Below are 20,154 nucleotides of genomic sequence, written 5' to 3'. Positions count from 1 at the left end.
GATGAGTCTAGAGATGAGAAACTATTAATTGGTGATGATTTGTGGTGTTAAACTTGACTTGAGAGCTGTCACTTCCAGAATAAATTTTCGTCTTATCAGCAGGCATATGAAGCCTCGAGAAGGCAGCAGTGTCTGTTGGAGCACAATGCAAAACCAAAACGGTGTTGACTGAATCTTAACGCCTGCAAATCATTAATTCAAACAGCACGCTTTAAAAATCTGACGGCGGCCACTTTCAACCTAAAAATTAATCATTTGGGAAAATAAAAGCCTCCTCGGGCCTCCAGCATCCGTGTGAAAATCCTTCTCCCTCTTCAAAGGCCACATGAAAAAAAAATCCCCTCGTTTCTCTCCAGTGCCGACATGAATTTCTGACTCATTAGCATTTATGCAAATGACTTTCTAATTGCAGGCGTAATGACTCTGGCGTGGGAGATTTTTCAATCCGCCATGTTTTTTTGTTGCTGCATGCTTTGCAGGATGCCCCTTTTTTTGTCTTCATTTCTAAAAACAAAAACGATCCATTCTCTTGTTTCCAGACGCTCATCTGACGGGGATCCTGCTGGAGCTTTATGTAACATTTAGAAAGAGTGGGACACTTTTTTTTTTTAAACAGGCCGCGTTTATCTGAGGCACTGACAAAAGCCAGTTTCTTTTCCTGCTCAGCGCCGCAGTGAAGCTCTGCTACCCGGGTGATTTTTTAATAAAGAAAAAAAGGTGCAAAGGGATGCCAAAGGAGGCTCTAACTTCGAGGTGAGTGGGGTGATCTGCAGCCGCAACTCAGTGACGCCCGTCCAAGCCTGTAGCTCCTCTCACGCAATGCATGCAAGCAGAGTGGAAATGCAAAATGGCAGCACGTGAATAATTATTTTGAGGATTGTAGATTTTATTTTTAATCAAAGAATCAAAGACAATTAAAAAGCTGACTAAAGTTTAATTGTGAAAAGAAAAGCCAGCGCTTGCTCTCATGGGAAAAATTAAAGGTTTGACCTTTGACAGAAATATTTATGACCCAGATCTGCGGGATTTAATGTCCTACAGTAGAGATGTTAGTATTTATGTAATGCAATACGTTGCCTTTTGTCTCTGTTCACCACGAGACACCTTTAGTTTTTCATTTTCCACCACTGCTCCCAGTTAAATGAACTATTTAGAAAGAAGCTGGTGTATATATGTGTGTGAGTGCAAGTGATGGTGTTGGTTTGGGGGGGGGGGGGGGGGGGGGTCCTGTCTGGTTTGGCACAAGAAGGCTGTTTGGCCCCCACAGAGCTGCAACAATATGGGCAGATTTTGAGGGACAAAAGATCCAAAGCCTTGAGTTGCAGAGCACGTCTCTGACACTGGGACACTGATGTACTGGGAATACTGGGATGTTACACTGGGAGATGGTCAATCAGAACACTGGGATGACAACATGAGCTTCTGCAGTGCCTGTGCAGCTGCCCAACAGGTAGCAAGATTTGGAAAATGATTTTTTTTTTCATTATGATTTGGACACAATCATGTAGATAGCTGAAGCCCAAAATACAGGAGATCCCTTCTAACTCTGTGTAGGACAACATATTCTAAGATAAAACTCATAAACGACAGAGTCTGAGGCTGTGAGTCTGTAGTGTGTAATGTTTCTTTGTTTGGATTGTCGTGGAAAGCCTCTGCGATCTCTAGTCATTTCACTATAATCAAACATTCACGCTTCTCGTCCAGCTTTTCATTGTTCTAAAGAGTCATTTGTTCCATGTCAAACCGTGAATAAAAAGATATGATAAATGAAACAAATGCAACACAGACAAAACGACATGTGGCCGTATGAATGCATCCGAACCCGATTTCAGATGAACTGGTTTATGTTTGCCTGCATCTCCTGCAAAGTCTTGGAGAAAAATATGCTGTCGCATGATTTAATCAAGATTTTTATTCACAATATTTAATATCTACCTGGTGCTGAAATACATGGAAAGAACAGGGGCAATTAAGAGCTCAACATTATCACTGGTTCTGAACAGACTGGACAAATGGATTAAAGTGTTAAAATCCTAAACTATACTAACATGGAGGAAGTGTAAAGTCTTTTCACGTTTCATGTGAAAGATGAGAGTGGGGGTCTGGATAGGGTGCTACCTTTAAAAAATGCTGTGTTCTTAAAATGAATCTGTATTTGTGTTTAGTGTAATGTTGAGCGTTTTACACTGAAGGCAGCGAATCCTGCACATTGTGTATTATCCTTGATGATAAATTACCCAAACAATGCACTTCTGAAAAAGACAAAATGCTTCATTTGTGGCGTGTATGTCATTTCTAAGATGTTTATCTATACAATATGATCTTTAAATACATGAAGCCTTTACACAAAGAGTATAAAAAGACAAAAGAGCCAGCAAAAACAGTTTCTTTTCAAATTCTGGATCATTTCCCAAATACTACTTTGTATCCCTGCGCTGTTCCCTGAGTCCAATTTTTTTCTTTCTTTCTCTCTTTGTTTTTTGGCCCTTGGTTTTCATTCATGATAGTCTTTTACATGCTGGTCAGCAGCTAAACTGGCTCACGGAGGCTTTTTAGCTCAGTGAAGAATGTGTGTGGGCTGTAAACACATCCTGCTGCTGGTTTAAACACACAATGTCGGATCCAAATGTAAACAAAGAAAAAGACAAACGCAAGACAGGACGATGCTCTCAGATGGCAGTTATTAGTAATATTGTCTAATCTTGTTAATGCTTTTAAACATAAAAACAAGCACAAAATCTGTTTCTTTTTTCTGAAGTTGAATATACCTGCTACTAGTGGAGCCTTTAGGAGACCTCATAAAGGATGGACAAAAAAACAAAACACTTGTCAGTCAAATGCAGAGCAATAGGCTACACCTGACAGGTGGGAATGCAACATAGTGATCTTTTTAGATTATAGTACAGAAAATAAATAAATTAGAACACACACACATGCACACGCCTTTTATTAGAAACCAAGAAGCATGTAAAAAGATGTTTGTGCACACGCTGGTTTTGTTGGTTATGACTATAAGAGACAAATTAATTTTTTTCAGAGTTCATTATATTTTGCAGTTTTCTGTTAAGATTGCTGGCAGGATTTTACACATCCTTCCAAATGGTGTCATATTTGCGTTGGGGGTAGGAAGCATTGAGCAGAACACTGACGGTTCCTACATGTTTTAATTACGGCTTCTTTTCCTGTCATTTGACGTTGTGGTGTATTTCGGGTGCAGAGTTGCCAGTCACACTCATGTTGCTTCTGTAAGAGACACAGATCTATTATATGAATCGCATAAAGAGTTGAGCTGATCCGGTAAATGGTTCTGGTACCAGGTGAAAACCAAACCCTACCTCAGTAAAACACTGAATGGGTATACTGTTTTTAACCTAAATGACCAGCTGCACAAGAAAATGCTGACTGGCATTAACAAGCACAAATTCATTAAACAGCTTTGTGTGTTGTGGCAGTCTTACTGGTAGTAGGGAATACAGAACTTTAACTTGTAGAGGCACATCTTAACATTATGGCATTTCTAATTTCTTAATAAAGCAGAAGATGTGATTCCTTTGGTGGTTATGGCATTATTGTGACTATATTCCAATAAGGAACATATTACATTAAATATTTTAGTTACATTTTAGTTGCCTTATGGCTGCAGCTGAAGTCATAAAAAGTTATAAATCCGGTCAAAAAAAAACTACTCTGCTGTTAGTCTATTGTCACCAAACTTGCAGTTCAAAATTGTGATTATTTTTCAGTCTTGCATATTAATTAATCTGCAATCCAAGACTGGTTAACCAGCAGAGAAATTCATAAAGTCTTTTCAGAGTAAACTGGTTGGGGGGGAGGAGATTGTGGTGGTGGTGGTGGGAGGATGGGTTAACTGCTATGCCTTGCAGGAATGGCCTGATGGGTGCTAATGAACTTGGGATGTGCCACCACAATGCTGAGCGGCCCCTGGTGCACCTCGGTGTCCGGGTTCCCATGCAGCCGATGGAATAAGAGGGTTGATGGAGGGGAGGAGGAGAAGTGATGGGGGTTAGGAGGAGGGCGGGCGGCTGGATTGTGCACCCAACCTATTGTGCCCGGTCCTTAGCCCATTAGCCACCACCAACCACTCTTGCTTTCGAGAGCTCGAGACTAGCCTGCCTGCCTGCCCGAACTCGGTAACCAGGCATCGGCGAGGGCGAGAGGAGGGGAGGAGAGAAACAGTAGCCGTATTTAGAGTTTGATCTCCAGGAAAGCGTCCAAAATTTGGAGAGAAAGAAAAGGGGAGCCCGGGACATTGGTAGGCAGGGAGAACCCCCTGACAACAAACCCGGGCCTGACAAAGTTGTCTCTTTGGCAGTCGCGCCTCCTATTGAACCAGTAATTTATTCAAAGGAGATTTTTATCCCCGCGATCTAATTATTATGATAATCAAGTGACCCAGACCCCCTTTCTTGGCTCTTGTCTGCGGGCTCTGGGCTCGGCGGTGACAGTAAAAGCTGATTTGCACGGTCTTCACCCCCTGGTCACATTCCTGGACTCCTCTGTATCAAAGACGTAGACAATGAGAATAGTGGATGTGCGCACTTGATCCAGGCATGAGCGGAGGCCGCAGTCTCCGCCGGGGGCTTTGTGTCAAATGAATACTAGTAGCCAGACAAGATTACACGAAACTTTTTATAATCCCCACATGGTCCAAAACGACGCTCACAACGACACCCTTGATATGTGAAACTAAATAGACCTGAAATAGAGACAGCAGAGACGATGCTGAATATTTGATTGAGCTGATGATACCAGTTTATAATCAATTAGAGAACTGATTAATAATATGATGACCAAATGTCATGCAATATAAGGAGTGTTGCCAAGATTTTGGTATCTGTAGTCTCAAATATGACGTCGAATAAAGCCATTCTACACTAACTCAGATTATTAGTTTCGAGGATTCTTTTTTATCATTGAGGACAGAACTTGAGCTTGAATCCTTATTCAAGACCACTTATGCTTTCATTTTTTTAGAGGGTGGAGACAAAAAAGCAGACCTGCATCGTGTCATAAAGGGGAGGGCCTTGGTGGTGGTAGCCTATATGTTTTTAGAGCAGGCATGTTTTGAGTTCATATTGCATCTGACGAGAGGAATGGCGAGTACCGGGGACAGCGCGGGGAGGAAGGGGGGAGGCGAGATCCACCTCCGAGAGAAATAATGGGGATGATAATAAAACAGGGGGAAAACCCGTCCGAGGGAAGCTGAATGGATGGAGCAAGGCAGACGTCACGGCCAGCCGCAGCCATGAAGACCGTGCGGTCCAGCCTCCGGCAACTCAGTTGGTCTCCATCTCCCGAGCCGCACGCTTCTCGATTTTGGAGAGCGGACGCCGCGGAGACTCCCAGGCGACGGCGTGAGTATCAATATAATCTGTGTTTTCTCCAAAGGGGGGAAGGTGAAAGCGGTTGGGGATTAGCGGCGAAAATCACGGAGGAAAGACCGTTCGCATCCGCGCCGTGCACGCCGCCGATCTGCACGCATAACGGAGCAGGATGCACACAGGCTGGATGTGTCAGCAGCAGGCGAATATGGGCGCTGTGTGTTTGAGCAGCAGGTCCTGGGCTCTGAATTTACCGTTATTTTTGTTTCTGTTTTGATGCTCTGATGAGGGTAAAGTAGGAGGTGATGTTTCACTCACAATGGCAGCTGTTGAGAGGAAAACCAAGTGGCAACTCAGTGTTCATGACATTTTGTCTCTTAATTCAGTGTGCTTAAAAAAATACAAATCGATATTGAAAGCTTCAGAAAGAAAAATTATGGGTTGATTCACTTAGTAGAATATGGAGTAGTGCACAGGTGGAAAGTAACAGCTAAAACATGTGGAAACAAACCTGCACTGTGGAATACGTGTGTGAAAGAGCAACTTCTAATTTGAAGTGGTTTGTCTCTGTTTTAAAGAAAAAGTACTCTTTTTTCAGACCCAGCCTTTATGACGCATTGTGTGCAGGCTTCATACAAAGCGATTCACAGAGAGCCACACAGGCCAAAAGGCGCTTCCAGCCTTGATTTCATTTCTCATACACACCTCCAGGCACTTAGCAGGGTCACTTCTCAAGCTCTGTTTGCTGCAGAAGCGGGAGCTGCAGAGACAGGCAACATATGGCACGAAAACCCAACAAAATTTGACACGATCAGGATGTGGGGAAAAAATTAAATCCTTTTGTGTCTTTTCCCCCCAAATTAAGCCCTTGCAGGACTCTTTGCTACCATGTGGCTCAGATATGAGGATTACTAGCACACAGACCTGCAATGCATGCGTAATAAGACAAAGTGATCGTGTTCACACCCATGGTTGGCGGATAAAGGGATCACAAGGCCAAATATCCAGTCCACACGTGTGCGCCGAGAGGCCTGTACAGAGAACACGTGTGCGCCCCCGGATACATTAGGGGAGAAAAACTGAGGCCGTTGAGCTTTCAGGGGGTTTGAAGCAAAAAGAAAAAAAAAGGAGATTATGAAATATTTCACATGATGAACATGAGGGTATTAATTTGTATGCAGGCTTAGGGAGGAGGGGAGAATTTAGAAAACAACGATTTTGTGCAACCTTTGCACAAAATTCAGATTCATTTTCCAGTTTAAGCCAAAATATATCGGCCACGCAACTTTAGAGTATTTATCTAGCAACACACACACACACACACACACACACACACACACACACACACACACACACACACACACACACAATTGGCAACTGTGGGGTGGAACAAATAAGGAGAGGATTTCTGTACAGGGCTTTAAATGAAGTTCATATGCACCGTGTATTTTAGAGATATTTGCGACACCACTGTAAAAATGGCAGGTTGTACATTATTGTAAAAATACAGATAACAAAGTATTAAAAGTACTACAGCTGAAGTATCACTCAGTGCACCTTACTTCACCTACTATCGGAGTTTTTGTTTAAAAAAAAATATTTTGTCCTTGTCGTGACAAAATAGAATTTTCTGACGATCTTTGCTGGTTAAACGAAGTCTACAATAACCAAAATTGGGCAGTTAGGCTTTGTAGTCATTTTGAAGAGTAAAATCATCGTCTCTTTTTTCCAGGAACCGCTGGAGAGACATTCAGCGGCCTCACAACACGTGATTTACTGTAGGTAATATGGATAACCAGCTCTCACTGTCACTCATATCACCCTCAGGCTTCCGTGGTTATTTTTTCAAAGTTTGATGGAATAATATGTTTTATTTTGACGTAATTGCTTTAAAAAAAATACAAGTGTATTTATCTACAACAACAACAACAACAACAACAACAACAACAACAACAACAACAACAATAATAATAATAATAATAATAATAATAATAATAATAATAAATATATGAAGTGCAGACTCAAGTTTAAAATCTAACAAAGAATAAGATGAAGACACTCGAAGCTGCATGTCAAAATCTGGGCTCTTATTTTAAACGTCACAGGATTTTGTCATAGGTTGTGGAAATTACTATTAATTGCGTAATTTCTGCAAAGCCTCATTTTAAGGCGAGTTGCCCTATCACTGCAAAAACAGTGCGTATGCTCATCAGACACAGTGGGCCTGCCTCACCACAGTGTGACTTACACTCTGTTTATTTCTGTATTCATCCTTTAAAGTGGCTTAAAATGTGGGTAAAATACTTTTGCCCTCCTGCACAATTGTCTTTGTTGCCTCCAAAATGCAGTCGCTCAGTCGCGATTAAATGAAACGTTTTAATAGGACTTATCGCGCGGGTTTAATCAGATGAGAACCAATGACACTTTGCAATATGAATCCATTTCTTGCTAATCTGCTCTGCACCTTTGCATATTTTTTTCCCCAATTAGAGGCACAGGATTTGTTGACGTCATGCTCATCTTTGGCCAATAGCAGGGCCTGATGAGGTTTGTTTAAATAATGGAGATCAAGAAGCTGGAGTTCCATTTATGCCCTAAACATGCTTTGAAATTTTGGAGAAAAGGGTCCAAACGAAGACTTAAAACCAGGGGTTTTTGGCTCATTTAAACTTTTAAAGAACATATATATATATTTTAATGTTCACAAACTTCATTTTGTGAACACATGGTGTTAATAATAACATCATGAAAGCTAAACACTGTAGGGACAATAAGGCAGAAGACAAAATGATGCAATTGTATGAGATTAACAGAATTATATGGAATGCAGCACTTAGGGGACTACGACTGAAAAAGCAAAAATAACTGAAATAATCCAATGCAGTCTGAACATTTTAAAAATCGTGATTTTTTTTTCCTTTTTCAGCTTGAAAATCATGAAAAAAATATTTATTTAAATGTTAATATTGCACCATCTGCATTCAGAATAATTACCATGAATTACTAATGAGTTTAAAAAAAACTTACTAAACACTAAAATTGAAAACAACAATACTTATTTTATTTTAAATTGATGCTGCAAAACATTTCTAGTTTTCTAGATAGAAATAAAAAAAAGCATTAGGTTATTGTTGTAGCCTTAATTAATGTAAAATATGATTGCATTAAAAGAATAGCCTACTGAAGTCTAATAGTTTTGTAAAAGACTACTTAATAATAAGTGGAAGTTATATCTTAACATTTAGTTTTTAAATATTCTGATTCACTTAATGTAGACTATAGCTAAAATACATCAAATGAGCTATTAATAGTATTGCATTTTTTGTGTATGTGTGTGAGAGAGAGATTGCATGTATCTGTGTGTATTTATTTCTAAGTCACAGTGTGTAGTTTGATGTTTTCTGCAGTTATCTACTGAACATCTGAAAGCACACACACACACACACACACATACCTAAATGTGGTACATTTAGGTGTGTGTGTGTATGTTCTCCACTGAAGCAGCAATCTAGGAACTAAGGCATGTTTCTGCTTTTAAAGGTCTTTGCTTTGTCCTTGTGGATTGAAACAAAGGACATTGATGAAGAACAGTGTAATGCTGACAGCCGTCTAAATGGAAACAAAATACTTTGAAATCAAAATATTTTCAGGCATTCGAAGAAGAAAAAGAAGACCTTCTGTAAATTGTAATCAAGAGGGAGAACAATGGCCGGGTGATTTGTTATTTGGTAACGGAGATGTAGCCATCTCTGGTAATGCCAGTCAGGTTGTGTGTTCGCAGGTTTGGGTGTGCGATGAAGACTGAGGATATTGAGTTAGTCTCTCATTCTCTCTCAATATCTCTCCATCTTCCTTCAGTCAGTAAAGCTTTACTTGGTGGTGGCGTTTGTGGGGGAGGAGCCTGCCACAACAGGGATCTGGGCACACAGAGCAGCCTTAATTAGATGGGGCCTCGTGCCATGTGCCACCACAGCATGTGTGAAAGGGAGTGTGTGTGTCTGTGAGTGTTATAGCATAGTCCGTAGCCATGTAGGATAAGATTTGTTTTGTGTGTGTTTAGTTTTGTTTTTGCATGGTCTCTGGACACATTTGGATACTAAAGGGTATGTTTAGCACTTGTTCTTTCATGATATGTAGGAGAATTTTTCTCTACATATATATATATATATATATATATATATATATATGTATATATATGTATATATACATATAATAACCCCCCCGATCTATGCTTTGGCGCCAACCACCATCATTGGCTGACTGCTTTGGCATCAGATAATTTAAATGAAGACAAACCAGTTCCTTTTGTAGTCAAACAGCCGGGATCTTCTTTTAATTTAAAAATGCATTTGGGTCATGGCAGGGGGCGGTGTTTGAAGCCATCACCCTCCTATGGAGCTAGTCAGCGGGTGAGGCGGGTGCGCTGTAGGGATGGGCGCTGGGCTGGAGAAAGGAAGGTTGTAGCCTTAGTTGGTTTGGACTTGCTCAGCAACCTTTTTTTAAATTGGTGCCTCTTGCTGATTGTTTGACTTGTTGGGTTTTTAATATACAGGCGTTACTCACAGGCCAATCAAAGCTTTTGGCGGACAAAGGGAAGTTTCCAATTGGTTGAGGTTGTTTGAGGCGGAGAGAGGGAGCCACATGATGACATCATAAAATAAAGGGTCAGGACATTTAAGGGCTGCTGTAGGATGAGCGAAGAAAAAAGGCCGTAAGCCACAAAAGAAATGCTATGAACTGCTCTTTGATTTTTCTCTCCCTAAAATCAGACTTTTGACATGATTTTTAGCTCCGTCTCAAGTTAGTTTGTAATTCTTAAAATCATTTTATAAAAAGCAGTGGAGACATATAATGATATAATAGGTTTTAATTAACAACCCTCTCCTCTGCTTATAGGTCAGAACTTGGCCCATGTTACTTCGCCTGCAGATTGAGAGGATGGGTAGCCTTAGGGGTTGGTTGTTATCTTTGGTTATCTAGCTGTATGAGTGATGTACATTCTTCATAAAGCTAGATAACCGAAAGTAACAAGAATCCCATTACACTCCTGAAAAGGCATCAAGACCCCAAATGCGCCTCCCTACAAGAAAATGCAAACTTTGCCAGAAGAATTGTAACATGAGAGAAGAAAATGGACTACATTTTAAAGAAGACGGGAATGCGATGCAACAAAAGGTAGGCTGCATGTTTTTCTTGTGTCTTATCTGTTGGTGATGGAATGTGTGTGAATACATGTGTGTGCCTTTTGTTAAACTCAAGTCTGAGGCCCCTTTTTTGATCCATCCGCAGCTCGTAATGCTGGGTATCGTTGTTAGTCATGTACAAATAAATGGGACATTGCCACACATATTTCCTTTAGCTCTCTGTAGCCAGTGGCAGTGATCCATAACAGTAAGGTTGGTACAACAGGATCACTTTTAATCTAATAAGCCCCATGATCCTTCTGTGTGGGGCTGCATGCATGGGTTTAGACTTAGTATCACATGGTTAGGAGTGACAAGCTTGCTAAAAAAACAACAACAACCCCACACCGATTCACCAAAGTAACTGGTCTCTGATTAGCCAACACCAAGTGACTAAAGGACTTGCCAGTTTACTGGCTAGTTTGGACAACGCTCTATTTATTTGTCTCCATGTAATTCAGTCTTACTGCTTGCATTTTTGGCATTAAGAGACCATGCAATATGAAAAGAATGTGGGCCTTTGAGCTGCATACGGTGCTATGAATTATACATATGTTCCAACTTGGATTGGATTGTGTGAGTTAAGAATGGTCCCTCCGAGTTAATCTGGTCTCCCAACGCCCCACTGGCAGCTAAGCGCACAGACAAGAATTTGTTTGAGGCCAGTTTTGTTAAGTTAGCTGTTGTTGATTTTTTTTCTTCTTCGTTCCACCTACTCCCTTTTTCCTTTTGCATGAAAAGATGTTTAATTTGGGGTCCTGGCCGTTGTTTGATTTGACGTGACAGTTGGCTTGGTTGTGAATGGGCCGTGGCAAAGCCTCCATTGCATGAGGTGCTACCATGTGGAAAGGCCCGATGGGATCTCACTGAATGCTGCTGTGTGTACGTGTTGGGTTCAGAGGGGGAGTGGTCCAGGGGCAATCAAGCAGAAAGTACCCCTAGTGACAAGATCCACGAGTGAGCGAAGGAGAACAATCTCAGCCTTTAGGTTCTTTGCCTGGACTCATGGTGAGGAGTAATTGGTCAATCAGATCTTCAACCTCAAGGCCTCTGATGGCTGATTGAAGGTGTGATTTCTGTTCTGCCCATCAAAGCTGGAGGGTTACTCCTGCTGAGAAAGGCCACTAAGAATTGTATCCTAGGTCTCAAAGCTCTGGTGGTACATAGCGAATTCCACGTGTGGCGTGCTATCTCATTGTGGTGCAGCTAAAACATCACCCTCGGGTTTGGATATATTTAGCTTGACAGGGTACAAATTCTAAACAGTTGTGCAGGACTGAAGTGAAATTACTAAAAGCTTGTGAGGCAACCTTACCTCGCAATGTCAATCTCTTCGAGCCCTGCGGTTGTGCCTGCCTGCTGCATTGCAGGTGCTGAGTGTGACACTTGAGCTTTGGGCTCTGCTAGTAAGAGAGAGGAACGAGGGCCCTGACAGGAAGTGACAGCCAGAGATGTCACCTTCTTGGATGGCAAAGTAGTACCTGGTTCTCTCTCTGTTGTGTTGCTACGTCCCTACATGTCCTTTTCCCCTTTATTTCTTTAGTTTTACAGCGTTGTATGTAGGGCTTTTTATCACATAATGCAACTGATAGATTAATGATTGTGCGTGCCCAATATCCAGACTCCTGTATATCTACACAGGTGTGGTTTGTATTTATGAAATTAGCATATAACAGGTGTAAGGCAGAAACATTTTGTGCATTGTGGAGAATAGTTTTCTCCCTTTGCATCTTTTTTGTGTCAGTTACACTGTTGGGTCTAAATGGGAACTGAAGTCTTGGACAGATTGTGTTTATACCCTAAGCAGTGCCCTGGGAGACGCATGTCATGGTACAAATGCTTTGTTCTGGCTCGGTGTGTGGCACAGTTATATCACTAACACTTCACACTAGGGAACTTAGTGCAGAAACTGTATTAGCTTATGCTTGCCTGAAAACAGCATAAAGATAGGAGAGTTCCTCAAAAACACCTTAGGGCCTTTGCTCTCTCTTTTTCTCTGTCCCATGGCAGTGTTGGAAATAGAAAGAGGGCGCGAGGAGAAAGCATGTAAAGGAAAGCAGCCAGGGAGAGGAAAGAGAAGGAGGAGGGTGGTGGGTTTGTCTTAGCTTTCATGCACTGGGCAAGCAGATTTAGACTCCAAGTGTCAAATAGAAAAACAGCCATTGTGGTCGGGTCCTACTTGCCCCCCCATAAGTAGACTTTACAGTCAATAGAGCTAGTCCACTTGTCACTGAGGGACAATGCACCCCTTTGCCTCCCTTTCAGGCCTGCCGGGTCCGAGCAGCCAGACAGCTTTCTGAATAACCCAGTGATTCTTGGCCCCTTTTCTCTGCCTCTCTTTCTCTTGACGGAACACACCAACAGGGCTTGGAAAATGGCTTCACTGTTGGGCCAGAGTGTAAGGACAGACCCTGTTATTTTCTACAACACTGGCATTCCCTCCACCCCCTTATGCACGCATAGAAATGAATGTATCTTGGGCAGTTGCAAAAGTCAATGGGCCTCCTCAGACAAAGGAGATTAAGTTTGGCAACTTAGCAGTAACAGGTGTACTTTGACTGAGCTCGGACCACACGGGGGGTGACTGTCGTTGTCTTACCCACTTGCTCTGTTTGTCTCCTTGTTGGTTTTTAGTTGCATGGATGTAAAAATTACGTTTGTGTTGCGTTGTCAGAAGACAAGAGCGCCTCAGACCTTGTTGACTTAGAAGTTTTAGTTGAGCTGTCCAGCACAGGCCTCTTATCATTTTCACTGCATTTGAAAACAAAGCTTAGTTTTGCTACATTTCTCCCATGCCAAGTTTTCTCCGAAGGGATTCTGCAGATATCTTTAGAACTCAAGCAGTGCTCACCCAAGGGAGCGAGTTAAGGGTAAACAATGCGGGCACACGGAGAAGAAAGAAGTATCAGAGGGAGTGCGGCACTGCACAGAAGCATGAATACATTTTCACATTTAGAACTGAGACATTGATGTTTTAGGAGGGGAACTATCATTTAAAGAGAATGAAGCCTTTTCTGTACATACCTTCAGTATTTTCAACCATAATAAATCAAGCCATTCAGCATCAGTACAAATAGAGACACTCTCAGAGCCAGAGCAAAACAGTAAATGCATTTGTTTGTTTCAGTCATTAATAAAGCTTTTACTGAGAGCCTCGGTCCTCAGAAAAGCCCATTCTGGTGAAATGACTTGGCAAAGCATCCGATGGAGGGTCTGTTCAGACTGAAGCTGCTCCCGCTCCCATTGTCTAGCTCTCTCTCACACACCTACGAGTCCAGAGTAAGCACACAATTTCATTGTTGCGTGAGCTGTTAATATCAGAGGCTTCACAATAGAGCCCATTCGCCATATTTGCATAAGGCACTTTTCCAACAAGGACCCAGAGAGGGCTTGAAAGCTGGCCCACTCTAGTGCCAATGGCAAAAAAATGTCAAGTGCCAATTAGGAGAGGTTTGCCACCATTCAGCAATACCCCACCCCTGTAGTCCTTCCCCTCCCTGCTTACCCACCCCAACTCTCTCACACTCCAAGTCACCCCTGGTTTTACCACCTTATTCCAATTTCAGACGTGGCCTTCCCCTACTGACACCCAGAGACAAAAGCTGGCTCCCTCCTCTCTGGCTAATGGAGGATCCTTTCTGCTTGGCTCAGAGTATTAGTAAAATCAGACAGCATGGTCCGTTCACCGATTAGTCAGCTTTCTTTGTTGATTACTTTGAATAGGGTTCAATAACTATGCAAGATACAGAGTCCACCTGCTTGGGAATATTGAACTTAGCAAGCTGGCTGCACTGTGCTACTTTTGTTTTAGACTCCCAGGTTTGCATGTGCAGGTGTGGGTAATTGAGGGAAGGATTGTGGCAGAGACAGACGCTGATTTAAACAATTAACAATTCCCCCTTTCATCTGAAATCCACAGTGGTTGTTCTGTGTTAGTGTTAATGACATTTAGCCACCTAATGGCTTGCTTTAAGCTAGTCGTGCTTATTATTTTGCACGGATGCACATAGAAACATAGAGAAATGCTGCAGAGACACTATTTAAATTTAGAGTGTAGACTTTAAGTCAGCCTTAAAGGCTTAAGGAAAAGTAGATTTGCTACATGAAATCCAAGTTAGCTCAACTGGTGAGCATGTAAAGTACTCAACTACTGTTTATAATTCTATCGATGCTGAAATGCTACATTATTTCCATTATTTCCATGCTTAACTGCAGGTGTCAGATGCAAAGTATGCGGTGGAATGGTGGATTTAAAACATTAACTGTTCTTGAATTTTAGGTGATATATTGTTTATGCAGGAAAAGCCTTTAACATCAAAAACCTGGAAAAAAAAAATTGCATTCTGTAAAAAACAAGGATGCAGTAAATTGAATGAAAAAATTAGGTCATAGACACAATAAAAGAAGGTAATCGTGTTTGCCCAATTGGTCTGGCGTTGTTTTCAGCAGAGCGTTTACCTAACTTACCGCCTCCTGCCACTCAAAAGGATTTTTCTCTTGTCGCTTTTTCTCTTTCTTTCTTTTATTCAATCTCTGTGTCTAGTTTTTTTTTCTTTCCCACCCTTGATTCTCAGATGGTTGGCTCTGATTTGCATGCATTTACATAATGAAAGTCATTTGCATGCTCAGGGGCAGACTGTACCATGAGAACAGACATGAAAAGGTGTGTGTGTGTGCGCGCGCGTGCATTCGTGTGTTTGTATATTTTTGTGAACTGTACATGTGTGCTTTTGTGGATAAGCTACATAGTTTAAATGTTCAATTTTACCCTCTGATTTCTCCATCTATGTTTTCTGTGCAGGCTACCACATTACTGAAGGAAAGCTGGCAAAAGAAGACTGAAAAACAGAGAAGGAGGAGGGGTTGTTGTTGATTCTGCCCTCCCTCTCTCCTCGCCCTCCACTGCATTGCCTCTTCCCTCCTCCTCTTCCCTTCCTCATCCACTCCATCCTCAGCAGACTGCCCCTTTTTCCTGTACAGCGAAACGCAGCCCGCGCCACCATCTTAGAGCAACGCTGGCATGAAATGGAAGTGGGAAGACCAGTCAGTGCAGGTAACACACCAAACCCACTGCGCCCGCCATGCTTCATTTTTCTATTGGCACCTCCCTGACTCTCCATCATATCGCAATATCTCCATCTCTCCGTGCCCTCGCGCCTTCTCCGGCGTGATATACCCTCCGTTTTAATTGCCTCTGATACGTTTGTTAATTGCACGACTCATGAGATGCGCTGATGGGAAGGAGGGGAGGGTTGATGTGGGTGGAGCGTGTTTTGTATGTGCGTACACATTAAATCACTCCGCTCTCAATGCCTCTCTCAGGAGGCGTTCAGTGGGCATCTGTCCTCGAAGCGCAAGTTTTTCTTTCCCGTTTGGGAATTCTGATGCCATCCTCACATGCCTGCCCCGACATGGCGGCGCCTGCCATTTTGGAGCTACGATGCAATCCGTGCCTTCTGGACGACAGACAAGCACAGCTGATTACTCCATAAGTTGAGCAGCTTAGTAAGAAAATTTTAGTCACTGAACTTAAAAAACTGTGATATAATATTTAATGATTTTGACAGTAATCTGTGACAGAGGTATGGCTTTTTAAAATAATTCTAAAAATCTCCCTTCAGCTCTTTAAATGAGGTCAAAAGAAATGTCAAGGTGGGCAACATCGGTTGAGTGGAAGTTATGATTCATAGTCTTTTACAGGGACACTGCAGCACATAAAAAGCCCAAAACAAAGCAGGAGAGAGGCAGAAAGAGGCAGAGAGAAAAAATAAAGACAAGATGGTGAAGTTGTAAGAGCATGATAGGCAGATTTAGTACTGAAAAGTCTCTCTTTAAGTGAGTGGTGAGTATTGGAGGGCAGTCGGTGCTCAGACAAGTTGAGTATTGTTCTCCTTGCATGAGCTCGTTGTGGTGCGGCATTTCTTCAACCGGAGAGCTCCCAACGTTGAAAACCGCTTAAACCAAAACACCAATTAGCGTTAGCTGGGCTTGATTAAGTAAGATGGCTGGTAAACAATGCTTACTTTTGTCATCTTAACACAGAAACCTCCCTTTGTTTGTGTCTGTGGCGTGTGGGTCAGAGAGACTGTGCTAATGGTAACTTATAGTAGGATGCCTGGGGCTAACAGAAACTGCCACAACCCCCAAGTCAAGGTAAAAACAGCAAAGGAGACTTGGCAAAGACAGGAAACATCTTAACATCAAATTTTGTTTTCTTTTAAATAATTTGGCCAAAAATGTTCAATTATATATATATATATGTGTTCTTTAAATTAAATCACTAATTTTCTGTATTTAGACAGAATACACTGTTAATGATTCCAGTTCCCCAATTAGGTCAAACTAAGCTTAATTAATTTGAATATTTGACGATGCCGCCTTAAGCGAAGGAGTCGCTTGGCTTTCCTGAGAAGTCTTGTGGTAACTGTGTCAAACGCAAAGTGCACTAATCACTGCCAGGCCTCTATAAACAGGTGGTAGATTGAGCAAAGGGGGCCGAGGCCATTCTCAATTTACTGTGTAAATTATGCAGAGCCCAAAACAATGCAAACAGTAGACAGTGGAGTGGCTGGCGTTGGCTAATGAGATGATGAGAAGCCTGGGAGGCCTGCGAGCTGATAGAGGAGAGGGGGTGGGCACGGCTTGTGTCTGGATCGGTGTATTCATGTGTGCGTCTTTGTGCGAGTGTGTGTGAGGGTCTAGAGGAGCTTTGGCAGGGGAGCAGACACTGTCCCGCCTGCACAAACCCCACCGTCAGCACCCCTCCTGCCCAGACTGAGTGCTACAGGGGGAGGGGAGGGTTAGCAGGCAGCTGGGGCACCCTGCCCCCATTGCTCCTGCAAGAGCACCAGGCTTGGGAACCTCGGTGGCAGGGGTCCCCCCAACACTGGCACGTAGGGGGCCCCCAAAAGTCTGGCTGCAAACCCCCATCTCCACCAATCCCCCCACCCCACCGTCTCTTGTCTCCCCAACCATCTCCACCCCTCCTACCCTAATGTAAGGCTCGGGGCCTGGGAAGGACTTCAAGTTCACGGCCAGACCTCCTATTGAGCTGACAGCCTGACTGTTTGCTCAATTCGGCTCCCTATTCAGGACCATACTGGAGGGGGGTGCTGTTGAAAAAAGGTTGGAGGATGCAGGAGGGTGTTGCTAGACAGTGTGGGACACTGTAGCACTGCGATAGCTATTCATTCAGCAAGGGGAGACAAGTAAAGAGCGGGGGGGAGAGAGTGAAGTTGGAGGAGGGGGGTTCAAGTCGGGATGCATAAATAAAAAGTGAGGAATCCAGGCTCAAAGTTTGCTTTGAGCAGTGTGCGCCTCTCTCACACTCTTTTAGACTCTTAATTACCGGCGCCTTCCACTTTTCTCTCTCCCTTTTCTCTAACTACACCCCCCTCCTCATCGCCATCGCACACACCCTCCTGAACACACACACACAAAATGGCAATGGCAATCATTCTCATCATCCTCTCTATCCCCTGGTTTTATTAGGCCACATGCTGGGGCTGTAAATTTACCATTAACAAGCTTATTCACTGTAGTCCTCTCAACAAAACAAGACCATGATGCCAATAACTCAAAGCGACACCAATACCCGAAACTGCCTTTTATGTCGCCAACCTCTACTGTTAGCCACTCCCTGCAGCCCCCACTCTTTCCTCACTGGCAGAGAGCACCCTCACACCGTAATGCTAAATGCCAAGGCTAACGTGATGCTTGTTAATAGCTCAGACAATGGTAATTAGCGCAGTGGTTGTTGATTTAAGCTAGATCTAAGCTAGATGGACGCATTATTGGCTAATTCTGAACTTGGTGACCTGCTATAATATTTTAAGTTGCTTGTCTGAGCTGCTCGAAAATGTAACAGAAAAGGGGGTTTGATGGTCTTCTGAAGTCCAACTTAGCCTAGCTTAGGGTGTGTCACATGCTTCCTCTTTGTATTAGCAGCTTGTAGCGTACCAGGCTCCTGTTAAGGCCTTTCAACTTCAGTCTCAATCCCCTTGGCTGGTACACGAAGCTGTACTTAACTCGGCCAGATTTAGGACACACAAGGAAGAAAAACCTAATAAGTATTTTTTTCATGTTTAAAGAGCACTGAGAACAAGCCTTCTTTTGATACATAAATTGGACTTCACAGTCCATTGTCTCAAATAATTGTTTTGACATTCACATGATTGGCCTCAAGGTGTGTTTTGACTCATTCTTTTTTTTTTTTTTTTTTTTAGATAAATGTGATTGGTGCAGGGGGATCCAGAATGGACAGAGCACACAAAAGGAGGACGGTGGGACTCCTCCTTCATTCGCTGCCTTTTAGCTGGAGTAAACACGGAGGATGGCGATGCTGTCTGCATGCGAGCCGGCAGTGATTCCTGCCATAACTGTGGAACGCTGTGTATGTCTCCTTGATGCATCGCTCGAACCAACACTCAGCCTGGACTGCTTGTGAATGACTTTTGGTGTTTTAACTGAGCAAACATCATCGTGGACTCCAATCATGGAAACCTGTGGGACTCGTTGGAAAATAAGCAGCCCGAAGGCTGGAGGAACTGCTTGATAATTGTGACTCTTAATTCTTTTATTTGTAGATGTGGCACTGAATTGTGTAATTATTATCCTATATTTGATTGTAAAAAAATATTGTTTAGACATGAAGGAATATAATCTGTCCTCAGCTGTCATAGGCTCCACTTAATGTAGGTTGTATTTGATGATTTGTAGCCCATATTTTGCTCATTTTCTCTTTTGTTATAGTTGCTAGGACTCAAAAGACATGTGAATGTGAGACCCACGGCAGCAGTGAATAATACTGCACTGCGATTGGACAGCTCCGTGTGTCAGCTGACACAATGGCGAAGGAGTGAGCTGTCGTCTTTATACTCTATGCAACTGTTCTCTTTTTTTCCTTTCTTTATTGTTTAGGGGAAAAAAACCTTTTCATATTTATTTTGGATTATGTTTTGAGCCATCAGTTTACAGAAATTCCTTCAGACATCATCAAGAGAAATGGTTTATGAGGTGCTGACGTTCCAGTTATTAATATAGTGAAACAGAAATTACAGTCAGGATGTGTGTGTGAGTGTGTGACAGATGACAGGATACAGCATTTTCATCAGTGGATGGATTGAATCTCATATTTGCAGCTTTCGACTGTGCAGCCATGAGCCAGAGTCTGAGTAAATGTGGACTCAAGCATTTAATATTCCTGATGGTTGGAGTGTGTTTGATCAGCAGGAAGTAGCTCTGCGTGTATACAGAACATGCCACACTATTAAAAGCTGCTCCCTATAGCAGTCGTTGAGGCACAGCAGTTTGGCACATAATAGTTACCTGCTTTAGTGTAATGATACATCTTTGGGTGAGACATGACAAATACATTGGCTTCAAACACTGCCTTAATTTCCTGTTCTTGACATTAACACACAGCGACACACACGCCCGCACACACACATGCACCCAAATGCAATAAGGCAAGTACTATCAGGGCCTAATTCATTCTATATTAATTTTCGGGAAGTGGCAAATTTTTTATTACGATTGATAATCTATGCAAATCTTTTAAATATTACTTTAGACAATATATGTCTATGCAGCGCTTTTGCAATTGATTCAAGGGAGACTATCTTGGCCTA

General features: G+C 42.5%; 1 long non-coding RNA gene across 2 annotated transcripts; it reads left to right on the top strand.

Annotated features, from left to right (window-relative positions):
• Positions 1 to 5,111: 5,111 nt before the first annotated feature.
• On the top strand, positions 5,112 to 19,772 carry LOC146699111 (uncharacterized). Of its 2 annotated transcripts, XR_014922764.1 has the most exons (5): positions 5,112 to 5,375; positions 7,075 to 7,120; positions 10,239 to 10,517; positions 15,327 to 15,578; positions 18,751 to 19,772. It is a non-coding gene; the product is annotated as an uncharacterized LOC146699111 (long non-coding RNA). The 2 variants fall into 2 exon arrangements; XR_014922763.1 differs by lacking the exon at positions 7,075 to 7,120 and having other exon boundaries at positions 5,114 to 5,375.
• Positions 19,773 to 20,154: the final 382 nt, after the last annotated feature.

Source organism: Copadichromis virginalis, linkage group LG11 (genome assembly GCF_057382275.1).
Source record: "Copadichromis virginalis isolate Kocher_CV1m ecotype Utaka linkage group LG11, C_Virginalis_male_GT1.1, whole genome shotgun sequence".
Taxonomy (NCBI): domain Eukaryota; kingdom Metazoa; phylum Chordata; class Actinopteri; order Cichliformes; family Cichlidae; genus Copadichromis; species Copadichromis virginalis.
Note: the sequence above shows the minus strand (reverse complement) of the source record. Positions and strands in the feature narration are given on the sequence as shown.